Source organism: Aulonocara sp. 'chitande type north' Nkhata Bay, linkage group LG12, assembly GCF_057382095.1.
Source record: "Aulonocara sp. 'chitande type north' Nkhata Bay isolate Kocher_YH1m ecotype deep benthic linkage group LG12, A_spYH_male_GT1.1, whole genome shotgun sequence".
Taxonomy (NCBI): domain Eukaryota; kingdom Metazoa; phylum Chordata; class Actinopteri; order Cichliformes; family Cichlidae; genus Aulonocara; species Aulonocara sp. 'chitande type north' Nkhata Bay.
The window spans coordinates 20,026,212-20,047,076 of NC_141355.1; the positions used below are offsets into that span (position 1 = coordinate 20,026,212).

Below are 20,865 nucleotides of genomic sequence, written 5' to 3' on the forward strand. Positions count from 1 at the left end.
CAGATCACCTGCCTATTAACAAACACTTGGTGACAGTGGGGAAGAAAAACTCCCTTTTAACAGGTTTAGGGGTGTGCAGGTATTTGATGTAAATGGTAGGAGCTGAAGAGAGAGCGAAACAATCCATAAAAGTTTATATTTCACTACAAACACAGATGTCACGCTTGAATTTAAAATCTTATTCAACTTTCTCTGTACAGTGTAACTAAGCTGCAAGATCATTTACAGTATTGTAGTGGGAATTATTATTTTCTTTCTTATTTGCATATATTACATGGCAAACATTAAGAAACACCCACTGCACAAAACATTTGAAGCACATTTTGCTGAAGGTAGGGGGAAAGCTGTTATCACTTATCAATTTCCTTTATATAATTTGTACCTTTCATGCTGGAGGATATGCAGATAAAGAGAAGCAGATGAGCGAGAAAAGGAAATGTTTTAAAGTATTGTTCTTCCCAATCATAAGAAATAACAATAATAATCAAAAACATATTGTCATACTCGTCAATTATGGTGTCACCGCATGCTGATTATTCAAGTTGGATGTGCCGCACAGTGTCTGGAACATATCTGCCTCTGAGAAAGGCGCAGAGACACATGGGCTTAGGAAGGATAGCTGAGATTTTGTTTGTGAGGCTCAAAGCCCCCAAAAGAAAGACATTTGAAATATTCAGGTGTGCAAAAACAGTAGCCCAAGTTGCAGACCACTTGCAGCAAGGTGTATCTGGATGTCTGATGCTGAGTAAAACTTAAAAATATAATCCTGACGCATGCATTTTTAAAGAGAGTTTTCTCGTATTTATACCCTACGTCCGCGAATATCTGAGAATAGGCTGTCTTTATGCCTTTGCACCAGTAATGAACACTTTGTCTGGCTTTTAAGACAGCAACACTGCTCTGGTCTCTCTTCTCTCTCTGTGTGCTACCTGTGTTATGGTCTGCGCTTGATTTTGATTCAGAGTGACAGTACACGACCACTGACTGTGTACTGCAGTTGTTCAACGAGTGTAGGTTTCAGTCGCTGGCAGTTAGAGGACACATTCCACATAGTTCTGGGATTGTGGTCCTGACTGAGTTGCATTGCAGCACATAGTACAAATTCCTTTTCTCCTTTTTCCTGAGTGAGTATTGAGTCATGGAACAAACTCTGCCTCAAATGCTCACAGATGCTTGTTTTGTCCATTTTTCCAGTGCTCACAGCTCTATAAATTGCTTTTCAGGTGTTTCCTAAAGATCATGTAAAGTCAGGGTTTAAAAAACAAAACAAACAACCTATAGCATAGGAATGTGTAACTAGTATAGGTATGTGCCATTTCATTCAGTCTGGTTCAGGTACCAAGCATCAGTCTTGGTGCAGACTTAAGCATTTTCTGCTCTTGTAAGGATCATCATTCCACACACACACACACACACACACACACACACACACACACACACACACACACACACACACACACACACACACACACAGCTACTTCTAAACCGAGACACCTCAAAATCCTGCCAGGAGGCTGCCAATGCAGCATTGCGCAGACTGAGGCAAAGCAGTGCATGCTGGGAGTGTTTATCCGACAGAAGCAATTCAGGCTGCCACTCTGGCTCTGACAGTGAGTCGCATTACAGTGGAACTACAATAAAAATAGCTGTATCTCTCTCCCAGATGCACTCACGCACCGCAAGCTCACAATGCATTGGATAAACTGTGCAGGGAATCACATTTTCCCCATGCCAGCTGCCACCTGATGAATTGATGATTGATGAGGGGTTTTTTTTGTTTTGCTTGTTTTGTTCACTACATTTCGTTGTCCTTGAGCAATGATATAGGTGCAATCATTAGAACAAAGAGGAAACCTATTTGTTATGGCAGGAGCAAAAGAATGTAGCCCGAGGGTAAACATATGTTGCTGGTCAGCTTGGATGGTAAAATGAGAGGTTAAGTATGGGAAATAAGCATGAAAACATGAATGCTGGAAGAGTTTAAAATTTGAAATAAACTCCACAGCTAAGCGGTAAAAAAATGAAAAGGGACGGACGGATGAAAGAAAGATTAAAGAGGTTTTTCTTTCTTTCACTGAGGTCAGACGAGGTCAGGTGATGTCCTACAGGACCGCACGGTCTAATGCTCTGTAATGGCTCTGTGTCGAACCTCCCCACTCTATACACACATCCCACTCTCCATGGATCACTTACATTGGTAAGTGGCCACACCTGGTTCTGTTGGCTCAACTCCCATGCATAAGCCCCATACATAAGATCCACGTGGTAGGCCTCAGCATGAGCTTTTCCTTTTGTTTAAGTGGATAAAGAACAATATAAATGTGCGTGATTACGTGTCTGCGTATCTGTATTAATCTTTGCTGTTCTGGTCAATAGAGAGGATGCTACATGTGTTAGCCTGCAATCCCATCTGAGCTGTCTGCTCACAGCACTTTTCTCCATATGCTTCATCCCTCAAAATCAACCTCCATCTGTCTGTCACGCTGCCATTGTGGATGTGAACTACAACATCCAGTGATCATTACACAGCTAATAGCCTTGCCAGCTCTCAAGGGATGCCTCGAGAACAACTGTTAGAACACGGAGAACTGTCACCGCTCTCTGTCGTCTGCGTTCGCCAACACTGACTGTCAGTGAAAGATAGCAACTTAAAACTGCTTCTAGTGTAATCGCCACAGTGTTTTTAGATTAGCATCAGTCTGGGATTACAAGAAAACCAGAGGAGAAATGCAGCTCTGGTGTATTTTCTTTCTGGGGTATACAGAGCTCTCTTCAAATCAAAGTGATAATGACAGTTTGACAAGGCTTTGATAGAAAACACTTTTTAACCTGCTGAACACATAGAAGGCTGGTAAAAGTCCTCTTTTATCTGCTGGCATCCCTCCTAGTTTCTCTCTTATCCCTTCTGCCAGAGATGTAACTTGCCACAGAACTGCTATCAAAGCGGCGGCCTCTTATTGAGCTGTATGAGGCAGAAGGGAAATGGCCTCTGATCGATGCAGGGAGGAAAAAAAGGTCTGAGGTGTCAATCAACACACAGGACCCTGAAGAAGGCACCCTCACAGGACGCCTTGGGGTGCTTGGGAAGGATCGACGTGACAAAAGGCCTCTGTCGGCATCAGATAGCATGTGGGAAAGAAGGAGAAAAGAACAGAAGAGGGCATGGCATCCTGAATTTCTTTTATCGCTTCCCAAAAAATAGGCTAAGGATGAGAGAGTTTATCACCTTGTGCTGGTCCCTTAGGACCCCATGGGTGTCCCTGAGTGCTTTTGTTTTAATTAGAAACACATTATCACATCATTTCTCTTCTCTTCTTTTCTCTTCTCTTCTCTTCTCTTCTCTTCTCTTCTCTTCTCTCGTTTGACTCTTTAAGTTAGAGCTGCTGTGCCGCTCGTGGTTTTAAAGCTGTGCACAAATGCCCAGTTTTAAAGGTGTTTTGTCTCTCAGGCAGTCTTTTCTCATGGCATTTGATGTTGTTTTGTCATGAAATTACCCAGACTAACTTAAAAAACATGTTTTGGCCAGATCTTCCACCTCTAGGTATGATGAGACACAAAAGAGAAATGAGGGAGGCTGTGACTGGAGAGCTCCAGGCAAAAGTAAACTCCATTAATGGAAACACACACAGACTCGGGCCAAGAGTGCTTTTAGATGATCTAAAGCGTGTTTTTGTTTGTCAGTTTAAAGCAGTATTTTCATATTGCACTCTTTAATTTCTTTTTAAATCAGCGTGTATTTAAAATATCACACTTACATTTACAAAAACTCTTCCCTTACCCGATATAACTCGCATTGCTGTAGTAAGCACCGTAGTGTAGCTGCAGATGCTGCTCTGCCTGCCCCCCCCAACCTCAGCCTGCTGAGTATAGTGGAGGTTGGTTGGAGGCCTCTCTGCTGATATTCGTCCATCATTGATATGCAAGCTGCATCGCACAGGCACTAGCGCAAGGTTAAGCATGCGTGACGACCAGGCTTCGGAACTGCTTCAGACACTCTCTCTCTATCCCTCTCTCGCTCCTGCACCCACATGCAAAAACACATTATTTTTCTTTGCTTCCTCACTACCTTGCCCTCATTTCTCCTCTGTCTCTTTCTCACTTGTCCCTGCTAATTTCTGAGAAGTAAAGCCATGGAGTTGTCCTCTTTTATTTTAGATGCATCGTCTTTAGATGACAGGCTGTCTGCCCACTGATCCCTGCAAAGTCCATGGTGACATCTCATTTCTCCCCAGTGAAATCCAAGATGGAATATCCTCGTGTTTACGATTTAAATCGCTTAAAGTCCACTTAATGCCAATTTCTACCATTGAAGAGCAGGAAGGACAAAAGAGTGAGACCAGGTGGGCAACAGGGACGCAGCAGGACTCACCAACTCTGATCCAGTGCTAGCTACACGTGAATTAGCTGGAAATATTGTGTACAAAAAGTGTGTTTTTAAAAAAATATTTTCTGTGTGTGTGTGTGTTTTTTAATTATTGTAATTTGCAGACACTTTGGTGCATACATTTTCTGCAAATTTTTACAACCTCATGTTACAGAAAAACATTCCTCTGAATGGTTAGTCATTTATTTCTACTTCCTCCAGAGCCTTCATACAGGCCTTAATAGCTTCACATTTCTCCCCAAATTGCTTCAGATTGCCTTCATCTGTATCAGCTTTTTTCAATCTCATCTCGAAGCTTTGTTGTTCAAAAGAACAGAGGCCTATTAGAGTCCCGTAGACAGGAATTCAAATCCTATAAGATTAGAGTGGTGCAGTCCTCCCAGTCATCTCCTTCTCCCTCTGTTTTTAATTGTCGTTGATTGTGGAATGCTGTATTGTGTGAGCTGAACAAAGATTGTGTGCCACCGGACGATGTGTGGAGCTAGCAGGAGAGGAGCGCGTCCCACGCCGTCGCATTCCAGGTCCTGCGTGCTGCTGAATGACAGACCAAGCTCAGTAGAGGGAATGGCAGTGGATACATGCCACAGTGTCAGTGTGTTTGGGCAAGAGTGTGTGCATACAGAAGAAAGCAAGAGAGAAAAATGCTGTATATGGTGAACAATAAAGAAATTGAGTGATTGCATGTCTAAACAACTAAATGCTGTCTGAAGAATGGATGTCCACCCAGATATAAAACAGGACAAATGAAGAAAAATCATATTTCTTGTGGTGGAAAAAAATCCTTCCCATTTCTTCTTTTTAATTCTTATTGGTGAAGACTTTTTACTAAGGATTTTTTACTCTTTATTTCTTAAATATACTTTTATTATTAGGAATGAATTTCAAAGCAAAACTGAATTTCCTTCAACAGAAAAAGCAAATTCATATTGAATATGTACTGCTCTTTAAACACCATAATGGTTTGTTTAAATAAATACTACATTTATGTTGTTTTTTGTTTTTTTTTAAATCACCTTTTGAACTATCTTATTGCTACAAGTATTGGTTTATTGGTGGGTAAAATGAAGGCATAAAGTAGGGGTAAAACCATAGCTCCAGTCCTCCTAATCCAATGACGGGGATGAATTTGCTCCACTTGTTGAATGGCTCAGTTGCCTCTGTGTGAACGCCACCTCTCTCGCATACCTCATATTTATCAGTCGCACTTCCAGTCGTGGTGGAAAAGCGATTTCCTTTTTTATTCTTGCATAATGTTGCTTTAACTCTCGTATTTTCCAGTAAACTCTTGAGAACAGACTTTTGCAGTGATTAAGCGAGTATGATCACTAAGTGTCGCCATCAAAGTTCTCTCTGTAAACAGCAGTTTAATATTCCGGGGTTTATGGCTGTATTGCATTCAAGATTTACTGTAATAGCTTGTAGAGAAAGTTGAACAAGGAAAACTCTCCTAAAAATCATTGGTGTTCTTTCAGCTGTGAAATTAAACAAACTCCCCACGAGAGGTGACTCAATCTGAACAAATCAAAGCCAATGAAATGGAACTCAAATTAAGAAAGTGATGGATTTGCCTACCCCATTATTTGATTTATCCACTTTACATGTTCTGCAAACAAATTATAGTTGCAGGAGGGGGGGAAAACTCACTGGCTGAAACTTATGTGTAAATGACAGACTTTCACATGAAGGACACAACAGAAATTTTTGCTCACTTACACTGTTGGTAAACAGTGAGTTACTCATCACGCTCTCTCGCCATCTCCCTCTGTTTTCTCCCCTCTCTGATAAGCTGGCATTTCCTGTTATCTCAGCCCTGGGCATTGTTGTCTGCTCTGTGATACAGTAGAGTCTCTGCACAGCTGACAGAACAAGAGCTGGTTCACTCTGTCTGATTGTGCTTGTATATGGCAGGGAGCATTGCTTCCTTTTTACATTTCTGTTCAAGTCTTAATTGCAACCCCCCCCCCCTTCTCCTCGGTTAGACGGCGTTCTGTCTCTCGACTGTTTCTCATGTGATCGTAACGGCCTTTGGGTGTAGCTTTTTGAGGACACGGTGTGTTCTGTCCTTAGAGCACAGGGTGGGGATTCACAACTGCAGCTGTATTATGGTTAGAGTATCTTGATTAGTTGGCTTTTATCATTGTCTGCCTGTAGCTTAGCTTATGTCGTGAGCTGACGCTATTCTTGTGTTAGTCATATCCTGTGTCAGTGCATTTGCAGTGCACTGTAGTTCCCAAACTGTGGAATTTTTCAGCTTTTCTAAATGGAATATTTTGGGCCTTTTAGAGATATGTTAATAAAACCGTTTTACACATAGATTACGGAGCGATCTGTAATTAGAATTCATCCGGGAAACTAAAACTTAGACTTAGTCTTTCATCAGCATTTATGAAATAATTTATAATTCAAACATAATAAGCTGTGCTTTTTTTAATATTTGTTGTTCAAGCAGCTATTTTACAGCATTTATTTTCACCTTGTATTGGAGTATCCCAAGGGAGGTTGCGGGAGGAGAGGATTCTGGGATCTCTAGTTAATGAAAGGTAAACACAGAGTCTACACTGAGGTGAGCCAAAGAATGCAGGACTCTTCCTCTCTGTCAGGATATGAGCTTCATTCTTTTGACTTTAACACATGATATCTCACCTTTGGCAATTTCTCATCTTTGCTGGAGCAAGGTTTCAGTGAAAAACTACTTTATGATTTACAGTCAAGAAGAGTTTTTACCTTTAACTCTTTTCCGCTATAAAGATGATATTTTATGACCTTCCTTGTATCCTTAAGACATGGGTTGGTGACCGTTAGAATAGTTTCTGGGTTTTTCAGAGGGCAGCTGCTTAGACAGAGACCACCCTCACTAACTTCTGAGGCACAGCCAGTCATTTTGTTCTATAAGACAGCCTGAAATATGACACAAAATGCTCAGGTTGGAAAAGAGTTTCCTCCTTGGTAGACTTTCAAGAGGTAAAGAGTTAACGTTCAAACTATGTAACCCTCCATCTTAGTGGTTTATCAGCTAATTGCGAAATTGCTGGTCAACCTGTAACAGCTAGCGTCATTCAGCTCAACCATTCTTAACCAGCGCTGGCTGCAGTGTTTTGTTTTTTGGGGTCTTTTTTTGCCGAGCCGGTTATAGAGCATTCAGGCTTGTCGCTGAGCCAAAACTTCACCAAGGGCTTTACTATGTGATGTGGAACGAGAGGGATAAAGGCTACGACAAACATTTGCTCTGTAAAGCAGCATGTGAGACCATCTCGGTGCAGACGAAACGCTGAAGACGAGCAGATAAAACACAGTTTATTTTACTACAAGTGTCTTTCCTCAGGCTGTTTCCATGCTGGATTATAACACGTGTTTTGTTAATCTTCAAAGAGGTAGTGAACTTTTCCCTCCCGCTCCTCCCAAACTCTCAGCTACACGCCAAACCTGCAGCTGAAGTAAGCCCGTGCGGAGACGAGTCGGCATCAGAGAGAATATACTTTATACAAATATCTCTATTCAAGTGCTCGGAGCCATTAGAGAGATCCCAGGGGACATGGTGGAAGGGTAATGGAGAATATAGATTTAACTTGTGACCATCAGCAAAAATGCCAATTAGAAATGCATCAGTGAGCCCCGGCAATAGAGCCACAGCACACTGCCAGTTGGGGATTAATTTAAGGCATGAATTTGACTAAGATGTTGCAAGAAGTTAAAGGATCTAATGAAAGTCTTTGAACAGTTTTGTCAAGTAATAAATCATCACCGGTGATCAAAGTTTTCTTCTCTACAGTGACGCAAACTTATCCACACGCAAGTGTTCATTGTATTTTTGCCAGTCTTTGGCTTAAATAACAATAAAAGCCTCTCAAAGGCATTACGGCCAATTAGAATCTGTGTTTAAACATGAAAAGGCAAAAAAAAAAAAAAAAGCCTTATTTAGTGAATTTGGCAAATTCAGTAGATTCAACGCGTGCTCTCAAGCTCTTTTGAGTCGCATTTGGTTCCCCTTTTACAAATCCTGTGTTACGGTGAGCGACAGCAGCGCGGCTGCTCATAATGTTGTCCTCTTCGGTTTTGCTCACTGGCTGCAGCATCACTCCTCTTCTGCTCAGTCCTGACCTCCCTCCACAGCTCCTTTCATTAATCATTTACTCTCTACCTCTCTCTTTCTCTTTCAGCCTCCCTCTTCTTCAGTCTCATTTGTCTCTCTCTTCCTCTCTGCCCCCTGGATCTCCTGTTGCTGCTATTCTTTATCTATTTATCTTTCTCTCCATCCCTCCATCTTTATCTCCCTTTTGACTGGTAAATTACCAATCTTTGTCCACTCTCAGTGCTGTCGGGGTGCATCATTGCCTCTCCCTTCTGTAATCTTCCCTTTCTGGAATTTTCTGCCTGACTTTTTGATCCTGTATGAATTTGTGCTCTGAGAATAGCTTATATTAACATGTGCTGTAGGCGGCGCACAACACTTTCAAGCGATTTATTTACTCGCACCTATAGCTGTCAAACTCCCCCTGCACAGATTCATTAAAACTATACCTTTACCTAATGAAAGCGCTTCACGGATAAGTCTACTGGAACCTGATTTTTTCCATTTAAAGTGATTTGGCCGTGATCCCAGTGTGGTACCTTTCCCAGACAAGGTGTGTGCATAAGTAGTCCTGTGTTAATGATATTCTTTGGTGTATAAAGACTCTATAAGCCCCATGGTTGTTTGGACTCTTGTTTTTTTTTTCTTCCCTCTGTTGTTTTCCTGAAGCTCTGCGTATAAGATGAATAATTCAGCATTGTAATGGGTCTATATTTGTCGTTGTTTATCTTGCCTCTGTGCCCCCACCACCCTCATCGCTGCCCCACCACCATCTCCTCCAAGCTTTCACTTGTCTGTCTGTCTGTCTGGCGAGCGGAGCTGCTCTACCCGCAGAGGATGCTCCACTTTAATGAATGAAGTGAAGTCATTTAGCAGGGCTCTTAATGGCACATAAAGCCCCGCTGCTAGGCTTGATTAATCAGGGAAAGTGTTTGGCTGTCACACACAGGGCTGTCCTCAGCAGGGGCAGCAGCTTGATCGCCGCGCTCCCTTTTATGGCGGGGTCCCTCTCTGTCCTCGCCAGATTCATCAGGAGCCCGAGCTGCCGGAGCCTCACAGAGGCTTGATTTGGAGAGATGGATCCCGTAGCATTCAGTGTAGGCTCGGCACGACGAAGACGATAACGCTTACGATCATACCTCCAACTCAAAGACAGATGTCTGTGATTTGTGTTGCCATTGTGGCCCAGCGCTGTGTGTTGGGGTGTGATATCACTTAGGATGTCTCAAGGATGTAACGAAAACGGTGTAAAACATTGTGTGTTTTAGGTGGCTGGGTGATAATTAATAAAAAAGAAAAAAATCCAACTAAAAAACAGTAAATGTGTTGATTTTTTTAATTTTTTTTTTTTTTTTTTAGCACTCCCAAATGCTGATCTCAGTACCTGCCTCAGAATTTCTGTGAGTCAGGTAATAAAAAAGCAGCCATGTGGTTGTTCTGTACCTATATTTAAAGCCTGCTTTGACATAACGATGACCAGTCTCTAATCAAGCATTTGCATGATGCTAATTGGTAAAGTGGCTCAGTTTTATGCAGGGCGCCTTCCTCTATACTTGTGATTACTGCTGTCACTGTCTGTATTGCATCAGTCACATATGCTGCAAAATTATGTAACATGGCAAAAGTCTAAAAAAAAATAAATAAATCTCAACATTCAGCTGTCAAGCTGCAGAGGATCGCTAAAGTAGATCCTCACTGAGACGAGCTGGAAGGCACTGAGTGATGGGATTGCATTTTTTTTTTAAATTAACATCACACAAATGAAAGCAGAGCATTCAAAATGAGGCTGTCCACATTTATGTATTATGACTTTCACCAAGCTGGAGTTTACTGCAGGTCTAATTTGCAGTGTTACTGCTATTATATTGAATTCGGAGGAGTAACTTTTTTTTAAAAATTGCTTTCATTGCTTTTTTATTTCATGTACGGTCGCTTGAAAGCAAAGCGCTTCAAAGACACTACAGCTCTACTTCACTGTGGCACATTTGCTAAAATTATTCTTTGCTGTGAAAACACACAGCAGAGATTTAAGATGCTAATTTAGTGGGTTTTTTGGGGTTTTTTTGTGTGTAGGTAAGCATATCCAGGAGATAACTACAGCGTATAACTTCCTGTCTGTGACTTGGTTCAATAGGATTACTTTTCCATTGATATTACCTCTTCACAGGACTCTTTAAAATGCGTTTATAAAAATATAATGAAATCCAGCGCATACACCACGGCATGCTACGCTTGTGTAGCTTCCAGTCCATCCTGTATGTTATGATTTCAGCACAGCATGTAGTCATTTGCTTTTTCTCTTCAAAAAACGGTAGGAATCACTTCTACTGTAGCTCCGTAGACTTTTTTTTTTTCATTGCAGGGTTTTGTGTTAATTTGCAGAAGGAGGTCACAGCAGGGTGCTTGACTAACTGAGACACCACTCGGTGAGAATCCTCAACATTAGAATATGAAAGTTTACAGATCTCATGAGGATTCATCTCAGGGCTCATCCGCTAGCACCCATCACCTCCATCCTTTTTTTCCCTCTCCGTCTCTCTAATCCCTCTTCTTCTCTCTCTGCTTGTCACCAAAACCTTTCATCTCGCTCTGTTATACTCCTGTCCCACCATCGCTCTCTTCCTCTTTAATTTTTCTCTGTAATTTTCCTCCATCCTGACAACGACAGAGGGATATGGTTCCTATATGAATGTATGTCTTTTTATCTTTTTATGGTTGTTTAATACACGAGCAACTCTGTACTGAACACATGTTCAGAGTACTGATCACGTGTCCAACCTGTGTTTGACCAATTCATGAGAGAAGTTGCAAGTTAATCCCTGGTTGACAGCATAGAGAGGCTCTAATCTCCAGCTGTTCCTCGAAAGACAGAACGGTAAATCACTGCACTGAATTTTTATTTTCACTCGTTTACACACACACACATTTATTTTTAGACATGTCAGGCAGTTGCTACATTCAAAAATACTTATATAATTATAATAACGTTTAACAATATTTCCGTACGTTGTGCAAATGCCACATTCCTAGAGCAACGCAGTGTTGGACCCTCGTTCAGCCGAGGTTGAAGAGCCGAGGCCTCAATTAAAAGATTTACTTTCAGTGAATTTTGATCTTCTGTATGACTTGAGCAGAAAACCAGCAGTTACTTGCATTTCATTTTTCTTTTTTTCTAAAGGCTAGACTGAATGTAAGTAATTTTCCTGCTGAATGTGTAGGAGTATTGCAGATTAAGTGCTACAGTATGTGTCCAAACCTGTAGTAACATCGAAATAGTTGTTTTAACGATGTGACAGGAATTAATCGTTAAAGGTGTGCTTATTTAATTGTTAGGTTCAAGGCAATAATCATGGTTGTGTTTGCCTTATTGGAAGATAATGATGACCGGGAAGGGGGGCGTGATTTCTTGTTTCAAAAAGTTAGCTTCTTTCTTTCTTTTAACATTGACTTGCTAAAATATGCTTCCCTGGAAAAGATGACGTGTGCATATGTTGAGAACCTGTAAACACCTTTCACCCTCATACCAAGGAGTTGCAGGCTTTTGATCCAACCACCGATAACAAGCCGGATGGTCCCTCTGTGAGGACGCAGGTTTTTCAAAAGACATTACAGTTTTTCCATTTTGCCTCAGTCCATTTTAAATGACTTCAGTCCACAGAGAACTCGGGCGTTTCTGGATCATGTTTACATACAGTATGGCCTCTTCTTTGCATGATAGAGCTTTAACCTGTTCTGAATGCAGTGCTGCCCGAGGGCCCAGAGATCACGAGCATCCAGTATTGATTTTCAGCCTTGTCCTTTGTTCACAGATTTCTCCAGATTCTCCGAATCTTTTCCGTAGACAATGAGATACTCAGTCTTCACAATTTTCCTTTTAGAAAAAATATTAAGGAATTGTTCCACAATTTTCAGAGATAATTTTTTCGAGGTTGCTGAACGTCTGCCCATCGTTTTGTCTGAAATGCCCTTATTATACCTAATCATGCTGCTGAGCTGTTGCCAATTAACCTAATTAGTTGCAAATTGTTCCTCCGGCGGTTTCTTTTTAGTACTACTTGAAATGTAGTTGCTCCCCTCGTCCCATCTGCATTTTAGTTCATGCTATCAACTTGAAAACGAGCTAATATTTGTCATGAAAAAGTAAATTTTCTCTGTATAATAATTTTATATATTTTCTGTGTTCTATTGTGAATAAAATGCGGGTTTATGAGATTTGTATTCTGTGTTTAGTTAGATTTCTTACAGCATCTGAACAGTTTTAGAATCGGGGGTGTATAAGACTATAGAAATTGAATGAGAAGCAGCTAAGCTGACAAAAAAACGCTGGAAGTAAGTGAGAATGATGTGGTGGGAGAAAAGCTCAGATTAGTGATTGCAAATGTTGAAATAAATACTTCTCTTCCGAACACAAAGGAACAACAGATAAAGTTTCAAACACTATTGCAAAATTGCAACTGAAGTGCTAAAGATTCAGGTATTTACCTCAGTAGCTTTTAGGGCCTTTATCTTTACAATATAAAGTGCTTTGGGGCAACTGTTGTTGTGATTTGTTGCTATAAAATAAATTTTGAAAAGTCAGTTGAATTGAAAACTTTAATTAAATATATTTACCAGATGACCAGAAGCATGACGGTCACCTGGAACTTCATCACTATGATGAAGTTCAGCAAAGCCAGCCTCTCTTTGTGTTTGCTGGCTTGACAAAATCTAAAACCACAGTTAGCAACTTTCTCCATGAAGCAGCCATTTCTGCTTCAGCCTCTTTGCACTCTCGCATTTTAAAAAAAGGGGGTGTTTCACCCATCATGTGACTCTTCGTCTGCACAAAAATCTTTTGAATTCAACGTCACTAAACTAAAACTAAAAGCTGAGGAGCGTGGAATAGAGGTCTAAGGAAAAATTGTGTAACGCCAGAGAAGGCAGTCACCTGACACATATCCACCGCTACCTCCAAAAAGCCAATCGTCTGTTTTATAACAGCTGAGCTGCTGAATACCAGGCCAATCATGTTTTGTACTGGTACAAGTGTGTGGGTGTTGTAAAACATTGTGCATAAGAACGAAAAAGCCCTGTGGGGGAGGTGGATGTTTGGGGTGGAGGGGGGGATATTTGGGGTTATTTTTTGTGTTATTATCAGATTTGATTATTCTGTACATGCGTTTTTTATGTGGTGGTGGTGATTGAAATTGCAGTTATGCCTCTCGCTCCATCCATTTAAATCAGGGGTTCTCAAAGGTTTGATGACTAAGTGCCAATTTAAAGAGCGGACATATGATTGAGGGCAGAGCGGGGGGGGGAATGCATGCATCAAACACTTTGATGGTTTGCAATGTGTGTGTTTAGAGGATGATGGTTTATCTTGGTAGTTATAGTAGTTGAATCATAAGTGAGGTGGCTTTTGCATTTCTTGATTCTTTGTTGATTTTATAAAGATAAGCGAATAGAAAGCGAAAACTGGCCTCATTTTGAGATTTCTGTATTTGAATACTGGCCGGGTTTCTGAGCCTGCAGTAACTGCCCGGGGGCGTCACCACCATGGTTGCTAAGGGGCAAGACTGCCTGATTGGATTTGGAATAAACTGCACAGACACTATTTTGAGTTTTTGATCAAATATTTCCTGCCACAAAACTCTCTAACTGCCATTTTGGACACAGTTTGCATTCAACACCTTCTGCAGGGAGAAACTGATTTCCTGCCACTGCCCACACCTGAATAACATTTGTGCAGTAAGATACTTTTATAGCACTTTATTCAGAGGATACTAAACGCCGCTGCCTCTGCTGTGTGGCGTTTGTGCAAATTTCTCCCTTAAACAAAAACATTAAAAGTAAGTAATGTGGAACTACAACAGGACCGGCACCCAGCAGTTTTCCCAATAATGCAGTTTTGGTAATACAGACTGCTAAAAATCATTAATGAAGATTGCTTACTGGCAGTAAGGATTTGATTGCTTCCCTTTTCACTTATATAACATTTAATTTGATTTTCCTGGTCAAATATGTAATTAGGCTATGTCAGCACAGTATTGAGTCCTGGATATATGTCACTTAACGTGTCGATTCAGATCAGAAGTATAATCGCTTTTCCATTTCATCTTTAACAAGGGTGAAATATTCTGAAGCTAATCTATAATAGGCAAACCTAATCACTGAAACCATTGCCTGTTGTGATTTGAAGCTCTGCCAGACTTTGATCGCCATGGCAGTAAATTGATTAGCAGTGATCTGTTGGTCTCCTAAATGCTGATCCTGAGGAAAACAAAGCTTCATGTCTTCGCTTTAAGCTGAGGTTGTGGTTGAGCTCCGAGATAGCTCTCCTCTCCCTGATTTCCTCTCTGTTCGACAGCCTGGTAACAGCAACAGCGGCTCTGTTACAAGACTGCGTAGAAACTGGTCAGTGTTTCTGCCTGCTGCCTTCATTAAGCTAAGCTCAGTCTCTGACTGTCTGAGCTTGCTGCAGCTGTCTGGTCTTGTAGATTTTTGCGAGAGCAGCCGGGATGGGGTTCGGCTTGAAATATGAATTTAATTAGATGTGACTCAGAGAAGACGGAACCACTTGAATTTGAAGGATAAATGGTTCACTTGGAGACCTGAAAGTTCACCCCTCTCCTCTGCCTATGCCTTCTCTGCTAGAACCACCACCGTGACGCAAAACACGCCCAGAAGTGCATTTGTGCACACGCTTACGAGCAGCATGGAGTGGAAACAAAGCGGGAGGGGCCCAGCACTCTAATCATTCTAGCTGCAGCTTTGATTAATGTAAAGTGCTTCATATTTACAACAGAAATTGCCAGAGTAGTCAGGTAAGAAATGGAAAGAAACGTGCGTGTCCGTCAGCAAGGGCAAACGCCTCAAAACTTCAGTGTGTATGGACTAATATGGAGTCAGGGAGCATTTCGAAAATCATTGGCTGCCTCAATTTGAGCACTGCTGCCCACAGATATGACTTAAAGTGACAGTTTATTTAACGTGACAGGAGAGCCATTGTCATGTTTTCATTTTAATGTGTCAAATTTAGAGGATTCTTAACCTTGAACAGTCCCCCATCCTCTAATCCTCAAACGTTATCTCTGCTCAGTGTTTGGGCTCCGTCGTCCTGCCGAGTTCCTTGTAGCTGCTTGTGGTAAGTGAGCAAGTTGAACAAGTGGTAAGTGAATAGGGTTGCCAACTCCCTGAAAAATAAATAAGGGACACCTCGTGGCCAGGGCCGGGCGACCCAGTTGTCTTCACCCTTCCCAGTGTGGTGAATTTTCTAGCTCTTTTTTTGTGTGTGAAATTATTTTTTTAACCCTTTGACTTGAATTTGATTTAAGTAGATGTTTATTCTTTGTGATATGAACACATGTGAAACAAATGATCATTTAGCCATTTATTTTTAGCTCAAAATGACAACATTAACACAGTAAAACAGGTCTCCTTCTTAAACAGAAGCCTGTCATGCTTAACTTTTGAGAATATAAGTAAATCTTTCTTTAAAAGAACTCTGTCCTGCTTAACTTAAAATAATAGAAAACAATAGAAAGAAAAACATTCTTGTAACAGTGCACATTTAGTGCATTTAGTACAATTGGCTTCAGTTGAAATATTATTTCAGCTTTTCTAATGCTAATCAGCTGCTCCTGTTTGTAAACCCGCTTGTTCCCATGATTACGCATCTTAACTCATCATCATTATTCATCTATGTATTATTTTTATGTATTAATCATCAATTTGTTGTAATCATCTATCCTTACAGTTGTTTATTACACAAAATAAATTATATTATCACACTTCTGGCCACATAGCGCTGATATTCACTGCACATGCCCATATTAACTTTTTCCAGCCAGGTGTTTTCCTTTTCCCATTCTTCCCTTTCTCTGAGGGGAACAAACATTGCTGCTCTAACGCTGGGCTTACACTGTGCGATTTTAGGCCCTTTTTGAGTGATCGGACCGATTTTGGCCTTCATCGTGCGTCGTGTAGTATACGTGGGGTAACGAGAAGCGATTAACACCTCGAGCAGCTCCCGATCATCAATCGCTCGTGAGGGTGTCACCACAGCCGCTCACACTGCTCGCGCGCAAACGTAAACGTTGGTGTAAAAGACGGAGCAGCACGGCTGTGCAGCGTGTGATCTGGACACAAGCGATGGAGGCACAACTTGTAGAACTTTGGAAAGCTCATCCGAGCCTTTTCGATGTGGCATCACAAAATTATCACGACCACAACAACCGTGAAAATAGTTGGATTTACATTGCTGCTCAATCACAGCTGCCTGATGAGTGTTTTTCATTAGCAATTTAGCAAAGTTGATGGTGGTGGTGTGCGTGTCTGTGTGAGTGTAAGACGGAGAGAGAGAGAGCGCGACAGATTTTCTGTTATAACCTTCATTTTATGGAGGCACAGTGTGAGCACTCAGGTCGCATCAGAGCATCGGGCGGTATAGTGTGAGACCTGCATCGTGACCTACCAACTTCTAACCCCTGCGAGTCAATCGTGCAGTTTGAGCAGGAGCTGAATAACGTGACTGAAAAAAATCGCACAGTGTCTGCCCAGCTTTAGGTGTACTGTCGTCCGAGACTTGCACCGCAGTGTCGGCGTTTGTTCCCCTGTTGGCCATGCTTCTTGTTGTGGTCATCTGTTGTCTTCCGGTATTTTCTCCGTAAGCGACCTTTCCTCGACCAATGAGATGAGCGGTAATCTGAATTGTCATACTCGAATTGTCATAAGTGTGCTGTCAGCTCATTGGTCACAAAGCAGGAGAGGGGCTGGGAATTATGTTTTCAAACAAAGCGTTAATTCCATAAACATTTATAGACTACTTTTGATTCTCACTGTATTACGGGACAAAGTGCGTCCCTTATTAGCTCAATACGGGACGTGTACTTTTGTTTCGAAATACGGGACGATTCCGTATTTTAAGGGACGGTTGGCAACCCTATAAGTGAACAATGAGGCAACAGCATGAAGGGATTTAGTGCTTTCAAAGCCTATCACTCGTCTTGGAGGAAATGAGTAGTTGTGAGTTAAAGTTAGGCAGATATCGAGTGCTACCAATATCTGCTCTGTTGCTTTCTGCTTATCAGCCACGTTTAAACTCCACCTGTTGGTGTGTGCTAAGAGAAGGAGGGTGTTAGGGTGTATTTTGCAAGCTTTTACGCCTTTAAACTCCCTGTATTTAAGGTCAAAAATGAACCAAGTCTTCCTTCTTTTTTCCCTTTCTTTCATCACCTCTCCAAAACTTGTAATAGCATATGTACCTGTGGTTTCACTTCTTTTTTAAAAAAAAAAAAAAAAAACTGCATCACCTTTGCCACTACTGCCCTCTTCTATCCACCTTTCCTAGGTTTCCTCACTTCCTTCGATTCCCACCTCTCTATTAGGACCAAAGGTCACAGCGCGGAGCCTGTGTGAAATCAATCATAGGTTAAAACCTTTAAGTCTTTATCCGAGGCAGCTACCATGCGAGGCTGTATTTAGCATAGTAATAGATAGCTGACTGAAAACAAACTGGTGCATGCTGAGAACAAGCTTTCATTTCTTTATTTATTCCCACTGACACAACAAATTCATTCATGCAGCCCATCAGGTTGTCATCATCGCTACGAATGTATTCACTGCAGATACATGCGATCTGTCAGTATTAATAAATAGTTCTATACTGATGCTGCAGTGGCTGGCGGTGGGGTTCACAGGAGGGAGTGACAGATTTCGACAGGCTGACAGGAAAACGAAGCAGAACAGAGCGACGGAGCAAGTTCGTTCCTAGAAATGTTCGGGGGTTGTGCAGCGCCTTGGAAAAAAAACACACACACATCGGGCACATCTTTTATTCATGTTCAGTTGTCGAGGTGTCAAGAGTTTTGTCAAGCCTCTCATTGTTCTGTTAACCTTGTCCCTGTGAAACGTTCTGTCTCTATCTCTTTGGTTACACATTACAGCCCGGCCACGGGGGGAGGAGAGGGGACATGGGGAAGAAGAGATGGATATTGGAGGGGAAGGATAGACGGAAAGAGGTTCCCTCCTCGTCCTTTCATCGTTAAACAAACATGGCCTCTGTAAAAAATAAAAAATAAAAAAGGGTGCAAGACGAAACCAAGACAGAAAAGGCACAGAGTGAAAGGGAGAGGAGGGGGAGGTAGACGAAGGATGAAAGCGATGAAGAAAGATGGAAATAAAGGAGAGGGACGGAGGAGGTGGGGGCCACAGACAGAGTACCTGTGTGCATAGCAGAAAGGTGTGCAGTCCATCATCTTCAGACAGGCAGACAGAGCTGTCTGGGGAGTTTATTTTTACTTCGGTGTAAGAGTCTGGATCTGCTACAACAAGCTGGTAGCACCTTTCAGTGGGTGGGGGTGTTCTAGGACAGCTGCTGTCCCAGTGTGGCCATCGTTCATGGCTTCATGCCTTCAGAAAGTTGAACCCACTAACGTACAAAGCTCCAAGCTCCAGCTCAAAGCGCTCGATGCATCATGTTTAAGGCTTCTCAGATGTGTGTTTGAATCGTCTTTCGTCATATACAACAGTACAGTACTCTGCAAAAGTCTTGTACCACTCCATCATTTCTTTATAGTTTGGTAGGAAAATGGGAAACGGGTCCAACAATTAATTGAAACTTGTAAACTCACATGGAAATACAGTACATATGGCAAAAACAGAGTGTGGTCAATTCTAATGAGCTTGAAAAAAATGTTGGTATAATCAGCTTTAGTCTCCAACACAGTCTGAACTCTCTGGTGTCATTTGTTTAAGTAGACTTCAGGAATAGTTCTCCAGGCTTTTTGAAGAACATTTAAAGCTCTTCTGCGGTTCCTCGTACCCTTTGTTCCGTTCTCTGTCACGATGACCCCACACTGCTTCAATAAAGTTGAGGTTTGGGCTCTGGGGAAGCCAATCTATGGCTGATAGGGTTTCACTGTGTTTTTCTGTCCGTGATGATTAGCAGCGATGATTTGATGATGATTTGAACCAAAATTTTCCAGTTTGGATTCATCACTCCATCAGACCTGCCACAGATTTTCAGTCCACATCTTGTGTAATTTGATGTACCTTAGCCTTTTCTCCCTGTTTCCCTTAAGAATTGCTTCCTATGGGCCAGCCTTCCCCTAAGACTGTTTCTGTAGAAACCTTTGTGGATGGATGCTGCACATCGTGTCTGGATTTACCTAATAGCACTTTGGGAATCACTAATGATTCTGTGGAAGTAGCATTGCGTTAAATATATTTTGAGAGCAAATAGTATTTGCTGTCAAACTACTATTTCATGTCTGTCAAACTGTGTTATCTTCTGTCTTTTGGCATTTGTCATAGATTCAGCTAAAGAAATGAGGAGAAATTTTGTGTTTTCTTTCTAGTTTTTTTGGGGGGGGGTTTTGCAACAAAATGCTAGTAACAAAGTGCCCAAAGATTTAAAACTGTCTTTTTGCTGTTATATGTAGACACCACACTGTTTAGGTGCCTTTCTATGCTTGGATGATTCATAGGTCAATATTAAGTGGCTTAAGAAACGAACAAAAAAAACAAAAAACATGTCTCTGAAAATGGCCAAATATGCAGACTGGACTTAAAATGAGAGAAAAAGCAACCAATGTCCAAAGAAAAACTTTGAAAGACCTTCAGAAAGTCTGGAGAACTATTTCACTATGTCCCCATAATCTTTAAAAATGATGATAGAAATGTTGGCAGTTTTCCAGCGGTATGCATTAGACAGCGACACACTGATTCACTGAGAAATAGTCAACAGATTAGTCATTTAATTGAAGCCATATATAACACAATTGTATTAATACATTGCTGTTTCAGCACACATCAAGCCCACTGAGTATACAAATATCTGACAGAATAGTTTTTTGTACTAATACTGCTAAATACGCTGATCATGTTCATATCCCTGTAGAGTTACTTTGTGTTCTTACAATGGCTAAATCTCTAAATCTACACAGTGCCATTAGGAGTCAGTGAGATCTGCTGTTGATCCCCTGTAGATCAATTTTTACCTTGTATTTATAGACCAGTAGATTACCCCGTCCTCCATTTCCTAAGTTGCTGTTAGTACCAGGAGAGGCTCACAGGGAGGAGAATTGATTAACAAATCAAGCCTGTAATTAATTCTTACTGTGATCAAAGCCATGGGAGGAAGTCCATGGAGAGCCCAAGGCATTGAGGTGAGGTATTTCTCAGTGTGGTCCCACCAGGCCTACTGTTATCACTGTGTTGTTTTAGCTTATATGTTGCGTGAATTTCGAATGTTTTTAATGGTTGTCCTGTCTGTTTGGCAATTTGGGGGCAGGAATATTGCTCCTAAATTAGAGTGTGTCTTTGTGTTTCCCATGGGAATTCTAACAGACTCTGCAGTTTTCACTCATCTCCTCATACAGGATTCTAGTCCTGCCTGGCTGCCTGGCAAATTGTATCCACGCCTAGGTGTTCG

General features: G+C 41.5%; 1 protein-coding gene across 5 annotated transcripts in view; it reads left to right on the forward strand.

The window, feature by feature from the left end:
- ssbp2a (single stranded DNA binding protein 2a) overlaps positions 1-20,865 on the forward strand; it is a 61,460-nt gene that overhangs the window by 3,048 nt on the left and 37,547 nt on the right. The window lies entirely within an intron of this gene.